The 12,058-nt window shown below is 43.2% G+C and overlaps 1 protein-coding gene across 2 annotated transcripts in view; it reads left to right on the top strand.

The window, feature by feature from the left end:
• Tnr (tenascin R) overlaps positions 1 to 12,058 on the top strand; it is a 407,595-nt gene that overhangs the window by 205,193 nt on the left and 190,344 nt on the right. For both annotated transcript variants that reach the window (XM_048421165.3, XM_085688031.2), the window contains exon 2: positions 8,017 to 8,118. The gene's annotated coding sequence lies outside the window, so the exon portion shown is untranslated. The remainder of the gene's footprint in view (positions 1 to 8,016; positions 8,119 to 12,058) is intronic.

The raw sequence follows: 12,058 nt of genomic DNA, 5'->3' as shown, positions 1-12,058 counted from the left end.
CCTACCTCAGATCCTGTCCTTGAAGTATTTGTACTCTATCCATCAAGGTCAAGCACACCCCATCAGACTTCCAGGCAACAGTAGATAGCTTTGTCACATAGAAACACATGAATTAGTACATTAAATATTGACTCATCTGCAGAGCTGGAGGAAGGACAAAAGAGCCATCTGGACTTCTGCCTGCCTGAGCTCTAGGCCCAGTTCTGCACCTTCACAGCTAAATAACCTTGAACAACTTACTTTAGTTCTTTGTTTCTCAATTTCCTGATTAGCTCATTTTCTGTTGCTATAATAACATGCCAGAGCCTGGGCAATTTATTTAGTTTATTTATATTTAGGTCATGGTTCAAGAGGCTGGCATCCCACATGGTGCTGGCATCTGATTGGCGGCTGAAATGAGGGCCTTCATACTGCATCATAACATGGTGGAGGGTATTATGGTGAGACAGAGCATGCTCAGTTGGGTCTTCTTCCTCCTCTTATGAAGCCAGCAATACTGTCATGAAAATCCCACACAATTTCATCTGGTTCCAATTACCTCCCCAAAGCCCCACTTCCAAAGATCACTAACATGAATTTGGGGGTTAGGTTTCCATCACAAGAACTTTCGGGTGACACATGCAGTATAACAGTAATACTAATAAGGGTAGCTTCCTTCCAGGGTATTAATGGGAATTCAACAGGACAGCGCACAGAAAACCATGGCCTTGACCGTGGCAATGTCAACAAAGCCAATTCCCTTTCTCCCCTCCTATTCCAGAAACTCTTTATCTTTTTCATAATGTGAACTCAATTGGCATCTGGTGAAGCTATGAATCCCTTTTCAGAAACAGTATTTATATATATATGGAATTGCAGAGGAAATTGCATTTTTATTAAAATACAGTTGTCAAACTGCTGAAAAACCAAATTTGTGGTATAGTAATATATGTGTTTCTTTATTAGCATAGTAAATAACAAGATCTACTGGCAGACCTAATAACTGCTATAATTTTGAAGTTGTAATAAGCTTAAACAATATTTCAACATATCTACAACTGTAATGAGATATAAAAAAATCTACAATTTCTATGGGTGACATTATAGCTATTGTTAATAATACTGTGACTTGTCGCCTAATTCAAAATTAGAGATACTGCTAAATTTTCTCTAGAAATTGGTAAGAATAAGGATGTAATTTTTTTCCAGCTAAATTCACAGACTCCGAGCTAAAACCTATTGCTATCAGACTTGATAAAAAAAAATCAGGATATAACCATGATTTCTAAACTTTTAAAGCAAAATTTATTTTGCCTTTCCTAAAGCAAAGTCATAAACATAGAAAGCTTAAGAAATGCTGCTTAAGGTTAGAACAAGGAAGAAAGAATGTTAAACATCACCCAAGAGTTACAGCTGATGCTGGCACAGTTAGACTCTGACACTCCTTGCTACTCCATTTTCCCATCCACTGAGTCTGTTCCACTGAGGACCACTGTGTGGGAGCTGTACTCAGGGGGATGTCCGATCACAAGAGATGCTGCTTCAGCTCCACAGGCCATGACTAGAAGCCAGAGTCACTAGAAGTCTCAGAGGAGAAGGGGTTCTGCCCTTGGCAACTCAGCCCAGTCTGTGCCTTAGGCGCTCCGACGGCTCACCGATTTCCAGCCCACTGATAGAGTCGAAGTCATCCTATTGATCTCAAGCCTCCCATTAGATCTGATAAATTCCCTCAAGTCTGAACTGTGAATTGTGAGTAATGGAAAGTGCCCATTTGATGAAGGAAAATAACCTACTCGACCTCAGACCTGCCAGATAATTCAGATCAGGTTCTGGATGCCGGCAGCCATGTGAAGACTAACGAGGAAGTTTATGCCAACACAGACGTGTGGCTAGGGACAGTCTCCTCTTCTCTCCAAAGCAGCTTTTTTTTCTGTTCTAATTCTGCAGCCTTCCTCTGGGGTAGGAAGGTAGTTTTGCACATGTTCAGTCATCCTAGGTCAATTTACAAAACGAGAGGCTTCTGTTGGCTTGTCTAGTCACTGTTAACATCTGTAGAGACCCCACTGGATAAGTTCAGAACACAGGCTGTCAGGCTCCAACCTGCTACAACACTGTGAGTCAGCCTCTGGGCTCTGCTTTGCCATCGTCCTAGGGGAGCATCAGGGTGTGTGGGCACTGCTTTCAACCAAGGGCTTCATGGTCCTCCCAGATGGGACCACCAGGAACCCCGGCGGATGTCACTACAGCAAGCTGCACAGCACCTTACTGCTTTTCTCCAGCTCAACTCCTAAAGCAGTGCCCTCTCTAGGAGGGTTAATGAAACACTGTCAGCAGATTCATCAAAATGTAACTCTGTGCTTTCCTAGAGGGACCCTGTGACTCTGAAGTGGCATACCTCACTTCCTTTAAGCCTAGATAAAGGTCACAGCTAGAGATGACAGGCCAGCCAAGCTCCTGAGTGCAAGACACTGCATTTCAAAATATTTTTTAATAAAGCAATGTTTGGAAAGGGCAGCCTGTTCACTTTATTTTCCACCGAGGCATTCAATTAAACCCGAGATTCTGGGAAAATCTGAACCCTCAACCACATTTTCCATCAGTAATAATAAAAGATAATTACTGAGCCTGCCTGTCAGATATTCCAGGCAACAGGACCTCCACTTAATTAACTGCTAATTAAGATATGAAAGAACCGAGGTGTCTTTCATACTTCCTCGTTTTATTAAGCCACAGAAACCCTTCATCAGGAAAAGGGAAACATAAATATTCCAGATTGAGTCCCTGTTGGATTAACCAGCCTGGCAAAGGGTGGGAGGAGAGGAAGGCCCACTATGGGTGAGGTTCCTTTAACTATATCATCCAATTGTAATGGCCTGAGCAGAGAGGAAATGAGTGAATGAGAAAGGAGCAAGACTGACCAGGTTCAAGTTGTTTCTACCTTCTGCTCTCTACTAGCTAAGCCTTTTCCATACACTCAGCAAATCTTGGCTGCATTCCTGAAGGGACTATCGTATGCCCACCTCACAGATTAAGAAAGGGGGTAATTAAAGGCTGTATTAGTTCATTTTCTCTTTATTGTGGCAAAATAACTAACAAAAAAGAACTCAAGGAAGAAAGTATCGCTTTCGTCTCCCTATTTGGGAGCTCAGTTCCTCTTGACCAAGAAGGCATGCTCTCGGTGGGGAAGGACCAGAAAAAGTTAAGTCTGCAGTCGGGAAGCAGAGGAGGATGAATTCTGGTATTCAGCTTGTTTCCTTCCTATATCCCACTCCAGGGCCTTAGCCCATGCCTTGATGCCGCCCACATTCAAGGTGGGTCTTGTCTATTCAGTGTAATTTTTTTGGAAGCACCCTCATAGACAACCCCAGAAGTGCATTTCCATGGTGACTCTAGAATCCATCAAGAGCAACCATCACACAGGCCTTACATGAGTTCCTCTTTTAAAAGTGTATGCCTGGCAAGGGATAAGACTTGAGCCAAATTCCATGCTTTCCATTCATTGTTCTAGGGCGATTTAAGAAACAGAACTGACTGGTTCCATGTGTTCATGATTATGGACAAAGTAAAAAGCATTTGTTGGTAGCTGGCTTTCAAGTGTCCTCCCTCTGAACTTTGCAATCTGGTGTTTATATCCTTGTAAGAACTTCTTCCACATTAATTGAATCTAGCATGTATATTAGAATAATGCAGAAACAATGAAAAGAGCTGTTAAAAAAGACATCGTGACCCCCAACATCTTCTCCCCTAGACTGCTCATTCTGGAGTAAGCCATTATCAAGTTTTAAAAGTATTCAACTAAACCCTCAAGAAACCCATTGGGAAGAAACTTAGAACCAAAATGACAACTTGAACTTAAAAAAAATAGCCATTTTGGAACTAGGCTATGTCTAATGGGTCTTCAGGTGACTGTAGAGTCACCAAAATCTCATGAGGACCCTGAGGCATACCACCCGTAAGCCATTAAAGTCTCAGTGATCTACAGACATGGCGAGACAATAGATGATGGTTGCTTTAATTGCAGGCTAACTTTCTGAATACAAGTAGCTAAAAAGTGGAGAATTGGCAAACTTCTACACCCTGCCCACTGAATCGTAGTTTGGAAAGCCAGTGGGTCAGAAACTTTCTCCTAAGAAACATTCACATTTCTATGTCTGGAAGAAAGAAAGTCTGAAAAAAATAGGCACTCAAGATCCCTCCTAGTAGAAGAGTTTGGGAGATAAAAGAGGATATGAGCCAGATCACCCATGGCTGCCTGGGATTCCCATTTTGTCAAGTAGATAACTAAGCACAATTTATTGATCACTCACAACCCTTTCTATTGTTCAGCTACCAACTGCTGGGAAAATTGAGAAAAAGAAAAGAATTGATTGTGCTTTCAGGTACTGGGTGATTCTGTCTAGAGCTGGTCAGCAGCGCTGGAATCAATGGCCATTACTGGAATGCCAACAGCAGTTAACTGTACAGAAATCCATGGCAGTCAATTTCAGAGTTTTTACTGATTTCCAACATGAGCGATTGCTGTGAAATCTGAACCTCGGCAGAGTTTGATTGCTGTGCCTGGCGTGGCAGGGGTCTTTCTTCTGCCCCATGTTTCACCTGGGCCCAAGAGAGACACACTCCAGGCTTGGGGAAATTCTGTGATTGAAGTCAGCTTGACCTCTTGGGTAGTTCTCCCTGCACTGCGCAGGTGCTTACATCCTGCCTGGTCAGTGGGAACGGGGAGCCCATGCTACAAAGACTAAGCGGAGCCTCTTGGGAAGCTGAACTCACTTTCAGTACGAGAAGGTCGGCCTTTGATGAGGAAGGAATATATGCTGCACATTTTCTGGCATATTTCTTAGATTGCTTTTTCCTCAAAGATCAACAAGTCGACCTTAGAAAACATTGGGCATCAAAGAGGGTACAGATGAATGGCAGAAGTGAGTAGATGGGGAAAAAAAATGAAGCAAACAAATAAAAAAACAAAATAACCCACATACTGGTCCACTAAAGTTGCCCAGTCAGAAGGCCTTTCCTTTGACCTTTGGGTATGTCTATGGTACCTCTCCCCTTATCCTCGGGGTCTTCCAGAAGTGGGACGGTTGGGAGCATTTGACAGCATGAGCCCTGGTGTGATATTTACCTCAGCTAAGCCTCTGGGACTTGCCACAGGAATGCATGCTTAAGTCGCGATTCTCCGTCCTCACTTCCTGTCAGAGCAGCCCTCCTTGTCTCCAGTGATATGAAAATCTGCCTTAACATGAGGCCTTTGTGTGGTAACCCAGAGCTGTACAACTGTACAATCAAATTAATTGGACCCACCCGTGAGGTAATGCGTGTTAAATCACAAGAGCTGGGGTGTCGGCTTCATGACGAGCTGCATTCTGACAGAGCAAATGTGGTCATGACTTCAGGAAAACGGCTGGCACATATTGGCTCAAATTCAATTTGACCCTTCCTCAGCCCACAGTTTAAAACCTGCTTGAAAAGTTGGTTAGACAGCGAAGAGCACTGTGCTAGACTTCTGGAGCCTAAATGGATCAGTTCTAGCCTTCTAGATTATTGCTCCCCCTATTTGGTGTGAGCCTCCAAAAGGAAATTGCCTATCTGTGCTACAACAACCTGGTACCACAGGCGAGAACTCCATGACAGCAGAGGCTGTGTTTTATTCTTTGTGTCTCATGCCTCAGAGACCCTCCCAGTGACCACAAAAGTGAACAATCTCACATACCCACATTCACACAGGTCTTACGTAGGTGAACTGTGAAAGAAAATGTATGGGGATATACTCCACACAGGCAACATGGAGATTAAAGATATGTTGTTCAGGGAAGGAGAAGTAAGAGAGCCAAGCCAAAGAGAATGAAGGAGACTGCCCTGAAAAGTCCTAGATGTTTATTCTGTTAAAAGTTGTGTGTGAGTGTGCAAATAAATTAGGTGGAGGGAATGACGATGGGTGTGCACAGTCAACGTAAGTTGAGTATTATAGAAAAGCTGTAAACAAAAACACTCTGTATAGCTATGGTATGCACATAATTAGATTTAAATGAGCAAGAAAGGAGAAAATGTGTCCATTGACAGTACTGTGAGAAAACACCAAGTTGGGGCACTCCCCTGCACACAATGGGAGTTGCCTGTCAGTCATAAAGGACTTCTTTAACCAAAGCTGTGCCCACCTGTTCCCTGGAGGGAACTCAACTGCAAAAACTGATCCATGTGGGTTTCAAAGTTCTGGGCGTGGCTTCTCCCCCTAAAAGGAACAGTTCCAGAGCGCCCTCTGGCCAGGCCTGCTTCCTTCTGTCTCAGCTAAGTCTGTTTCTTGGGAAGTGAAAGCCAAGTGTGAGGATGGAGGCGGGGGTATCAAAGAACCAAGATGGGTGTACCTCCCATATGTCCTTATACGGATTCTCTAACGCATCTCCTTTATAATTTCAACAATTTCAAGTGAAGAAATTTGAAACCTGATGAACACACGTTAGCGCCTATAATCTGTTAGAGAAGCGGGTAACAAAGTAGCATGTTACAGATTGTGGAGTTAAGTGAACTGAGGAGAAGGGGATTTTGCCAACCCTTACAGTAACATTGACTTAGTTGGTTTAAAAGAGATTAGACCAGCTCTCCAAGAGTGACATCACCTGTCATACATATAGTGAAGGGAAGTGGTCAACAGGTGGGCAACATAGGAGAGTGAGCTTTAATTCCATGGAAAGAGAGATTGTTTACAATTAGAGCCCCCTGCCTCTCAAATAAAGGTGAAAAATTAGGATAGCTGCTATCCAAAATTCACTCCCAAATTACCTGTGGTTCTTCCTTTGGGTGAGCAGCTAGATTCTAATTGGAAGAGGAAAATACCTGCCATGGATATGATCTGTAACCTCTGCCTCAGTTACCAGCAAACCTATCGAGGACCACTTCTATTCTAATGATGCAGACCCAAACTGCTTGTAGCCCCACTCGCTTGGAGTTCCACTCTCTAGGCAGCCAGAGTATTCTCCAGAGATAGACACATCTGGCCCTTATAGAAGCAGATGATCTTTACACTTCTACCCCTCTGGGGTTCTGAGAGGGCCTTCTGGGAAAGGCGAATTCATTCAGGGACAACTTAGAAAAGAAACACAGGCCTTAACAGAATGCCAGCTCCTTCCTCCTCTGGATTCCAACCAATTTTTGCAAATGCATCCTCTTTAGGCATCTATAAATGAGATCCCTAAGGCTTAGTGCCCCTTTTGGAGAAGGCTTAGTAGCACTTGTGAGCAGGAAGTCCTTGAAGGCACAATTATCATGCCACCAATTGCATTGACAGATCCTGAGGAACTGTGTGGGGGGAGACCGGTCCAAGTTCTGCACAGTGCCCTGATTAAAAAGGCTGATAAATATGCTTACGCAGAAGCTTTCCCTCACAGTAGATGGGCATGCTTTAGGGGGGTGGGGTTTCTAACCAGATAGGCGTATTCTGCATCCATTCACTGATTAGTGAATGATCTTTCCTGGGTTAGTATGTTCTTGGACAAGATCCAAATAAAACTGGAGAGGGACAAAGATTTTGACCCTGAGGAGAGTCTGGAAGGTCCTTGAGAATCTGCAGTAAAACGATGCACAGATAAAGAGGCTCTGGTTAATAGTACCTTCATCATGAAGGGATACTCAACATGCTGAAGAAATTAAGGGGATAAAGGGGACTCCAGTTTGTAGAAGCAGTGGGAAGGGAGGCTTCCTGGAGGAAGCCGCAAAAGTTTGTGGCCATCAGATTGTCTGAGTATGTGAACGACCCCATGTAAGTTGTTGAATTTGTTATATAAAACATGTTTCTGGAATTATAATGATTCCACAGAATTTTTATTTTATATATTTATCACTTTATCACGTGGTTGTAAAACTCAATACAAAGAATTAATAAAAATAAATAAATGAGACTCTGGAGAGAGAATAACAACTTAATAAGCAACAATTTCATTTTTTTGCAGAGAGCTACATGGCCCACCTCTAATTTATTGAAAGGGAAAAATATAGAGAAACTGAAGTTCTCATTGTAAAGCTATGTGTTCCTTCCTGTTACAGGCATCTGGATCAGCTCCTTGCTCAGAGGACAGATCTCTTCAGGAGTTAGAATCAAAGAGCACACGGTCAAGAGAAAACACCGGAGAGGGCGACATCACGAAGGTACTGTTGCTGTGGGCCTTTTCCTATCCATCATGCCAATGGCCAGTTTAAGGCTTTCAGTAGGAATTGCATATTCCCCGGGACCTGAGACCCTTTGTCACTGAAACAACAGCCTTGGGGATACTCTCCATGAAATGAGCTGGCCAACCGCGTCAGCTCCTCTGGGCTTCACACGGTCCCCGAAATCACTCGAGAAACCAGGTACTAAAATTTTGGCTACTCATAAAATAGTACTGAAATGCATTTCATGATGCAGTTGGTAATAAAAATGTCTTACTGAACTCAGTCCCTCCAAGAGGCTAGACTTGATTCTCAGCCCAGCGCTCCTGCATCAGGCCAGCATGAATCAATGCTAAATTATTCACGAGCCTGACTCTAAAAATTCAGAGTTCTGAAACCCCTAATAAAGTATTATGAAAAAATATCCTTCTCTTTATCTCTATCCATAACTATTTATACAGCTAGAGGAAAACCTGTCGTTTTATTTCTTTTAATTTAAAAGCTTTCCTAATTCCTTTTTCCTACCCCATATATATGTCGGAAAATTTGGGGGGTGAAATAATAGCCTCTGAAAAATGGTCGACGGGAAAGGCTCCGAGGATTCAGGGTTGACAGGCACAATGAATATTTCACTCCCTCCATAACTTTCCAAGGCACTCAAACCTTATTCACTGAATTGAGAACTTTTCAAACAGGTGTGTTTGATTTTTATTTTGCAAAACAATGATGATATGCCCACCAGCCTTCTCTGGCTATTTGTTTATACAGTGTTCAAGTTTGTTCAGAAAAAACTCATTTCCTTCCTGTGCCTCATTGTGTATTGGCTGTGTACTCAGTATCTACTTCCCCACCTCCAGCACTCTGCAAACTCAATGCAAGTCTTGTCTAAAATTCTGCATAAAAATTCACCCAGAATGTCCTCGGCTGCTTCCTGTCTCAGTTGGGGACACTAGACTACAGAGTATCCCTGGCCCATATTTTTTTTCTTAATTCTTTGAACATTCCAAGTTGCAAGAGACTTCATCATGTTAAGCTGGCTGTCAGCCATTCATATTTCAGGGTGAATTGGTAAGTTTAATGTTTCAAGGCTACCAGTGGAGTGAGATAGACATTTCTGCAACCATGCAGAGCTGGGACGGGTTGGACCAGCTAGGCAGTAGTGAAGGCTACCTGTCGCAACAGTATTCTGTATTTACATGGTGGTGGTTTTACTGACCTCTACTTTGCTCAGAGAAAACATTTCTACAGGTAGAAGAGTAGTTGGCAAGCTACTTGCAGTAGGGAAAGATTAAACCTCCCATCCAAAAGACTTTCTCAAATAAAAACACTTGGTTTGTAAAAATGACTTCTAAGGGGTCAATGACAGCAGAATATCCGGAGTACCATCACCCTTTTCTAAGTAGCCTATGAATAAATGATTTAAAATAATTGCTTTAGATATGAGAAAAATAGATGTAGTAAGAATACCCTACATCTCCATTCAGCCTTGGTATCTTAGGCTTCTGCTCAAGGGATTAAACAGATATAAGAGAGGCCCCAGGTTTATGAATGAGACTGTAAAGAGATAAGAAGTGATTTGCCCAAGATGAGCATCAGGAAAAGATACAATACTGAAGACAAGTGTCACCATCACATTTAGAAACAGCATGATTCCAGTATCTAGGCCCTTGGCCTCAGTTTTACCCTTGGAAACAGAGTACAGCCTGAAGCAAAGGACTCTCATGGACTCCTGATGAGTCTGCTGTTTAAAGAGGATGCAAAGGATGAAGCTAGATTTCATGAGAGCCATATCCATACCAAAGACAGAACCCATCTTAGTCCAGGGCTGGTAGAAGCGTCTGGACCCAGAGAAAGTCAAACCAAGATGGAAGAGAGAAACACATGAAAAGACAGAAAACAACTGTCAGGGGCCATGGACAGGGATGGGCATTCTGCTGGGTCCCCTGAGGGTAGAACTTCTCAGAAGTCTGCAGAAATTGATTCAGAGGTAATTCTCAGTCAGTTATTTCTGAAAGCCACCCCCAGGCAGAGAAGCCAGCTCATTTTCCCCTGCCAAGACTTGTCACATGTGCATGGTGGACCTCTCAGGAGAACATGGTTTATGTAGATTAACTTCCTCTCCCACACTCTTACAAACATCTTTTGCAAATGTTGCTTGGCCTAGAATCACAGAAGTTACCAAACAGGAAAGCAGCCAGGCAACCCCATGGATCTCTGGCAATTCAGACCAAGGTAAACTCACCAGGCTGGAGGGAGCTACCTGGATCAACTTGCCTCTCTTTTGCCCTCAGTCCCCAGGCATTTGTGAGCGGCTTATTTTAAGAGCTGATTAGATGAGCCCTTAATAACATTAGAACGTAAATGGCCCCAGATAGGCTTTCAGCCTCTTGCCAAATTGAGACAAATGTAATATTTGGGGAACTGAGCTCCCAGCTTTGTTACTGCTCTGGACTGCAGACAGGTTCTGAAGCATTTTGACTTCTCCCCTGGTTGACTGCAGCCTGCAAGTGGGTTTCTTTGGTTCTACCAAAGGCCCTTTCGTCTCTAAGGGGCTAGAATTCTATGCTGATGGTCTTGATGAATTTTTAAGGAAAGTTAGGTTGAGGATGAGGAACCCAGATTTTGATTATCTTCTGGCAAGTCTCTCAGTACTCCCATATCTTCCAGGAACTTTGAGTTCATGAAACAACCTTTTTTTTTTGAATGACTACAACCTTAAGTGATTTAATCCAACATTAATGTCAGCAATACCAGAGTTTGGGTGGGAACAACAGAAAATGAGACACATGGCTTTCTGTTGCTTAAGTATATTTAGCAGCCTCACTAACACATGGGTGAGTTCATTTCCAGGAAAGACAGACACATTGATCAAACAAATAGGGATAGTTTTCCAATTTAATACTCTTCTATAATTTGGGGGGAAAGGTTAAAGCAGAATTGGAAAAGAGGAGGAGCAAAGTGAACGTAAAGGAATGGCCCTGATGTTGAGGTACAGACATGACAAGCAAACCAAACTGGTAGGCTTGTCTCCACTACTGTCTAGTCTCACACCAGATTCAGCCTCCCCAGAACATTTGAAACTCCTAACTCATGCTTTGTTCTGCTGGGTTTAGGAGGTTGTTCAAGATGGGCCCTGAGTTTAAGTTTTCTTGGAAACTCACAAGTTTCAGCTCTTTCAACTTTCCAGAGGAAACTAAATTTTCAGCTCACCCTTGCATGGGGGTCATGAACTTCCCCAGGCAACCAAGGAGCCCCAGGAACAACCTAGCAGGAGAGAAAACTGAGACCTAGGCAGTACGAAGGACAAACCAGTCCTCACATTTTGGCCCCATAAGTTTCCAGTTTACTCCAACCTCCACTCACAGACCCTTGGGTGGTTTCGGGTGCATTTAAACTGGGAGCAGAATCAGACACCACGGTTTAATAGGCATGGCTGGCTTTAGCTGCAGGGATCACAGAAGCTCTATTGAGTTCAGCCCTAGGACCATGTTTGATTCTATCTCAAACTCCAGTCAGTAAGGGCTCAAAGGCTGTTTGATGTGGAGGACTATAAAAAGAATGTCGGAGGTCTTAGCCCCTATGCTTAACCCCACACCTTGAGAAGTTAAGCACTTGCCCAATTGCGATGTACTTTCATGGAGAGGATACTGCCCGAAAGGTCACTTCTCATTACTGTACATGGCTAGTGTTATATTTGTGGTTTTCTCTCAACAATTATGGCTGTGAAAAACTCAGTGCTATTAGGTGCATGAGTTTGCCTGCCCGCTGTCTTCCTTGCTAAGCCTTAGGCTGTATACAAAAGGTTCTGATTTCTTTCATCCTCTCCTCCGTACCTTGCTTTGTACTATGTCTGTGTATACAGAGAAAGCAGCCTTCCTCTTTGTCAAGGCTCACTCTTCTCCTAAACCCTCAGCGCCTGCCTGCATAAGTCTGATCCTTC

The sequence above is a fragment of the Myodes glareolus genome, chromosome 5, assembly GCF_982192425.1.
Source record: "Myodes glareolus chromosome 5, mMyoGla1.1, whole genome shotgun sequence".
NCBI classification, from domain to species: domain Eukaryota; kingdom Metazoa; phylum Chordata; class Mammalia; order Rodentia; family Cricetidae; genus Myodes; species Myodes glareolus.
This window is presented reverse-complemented; position numbering and strand designations above follow the sequence as displayed.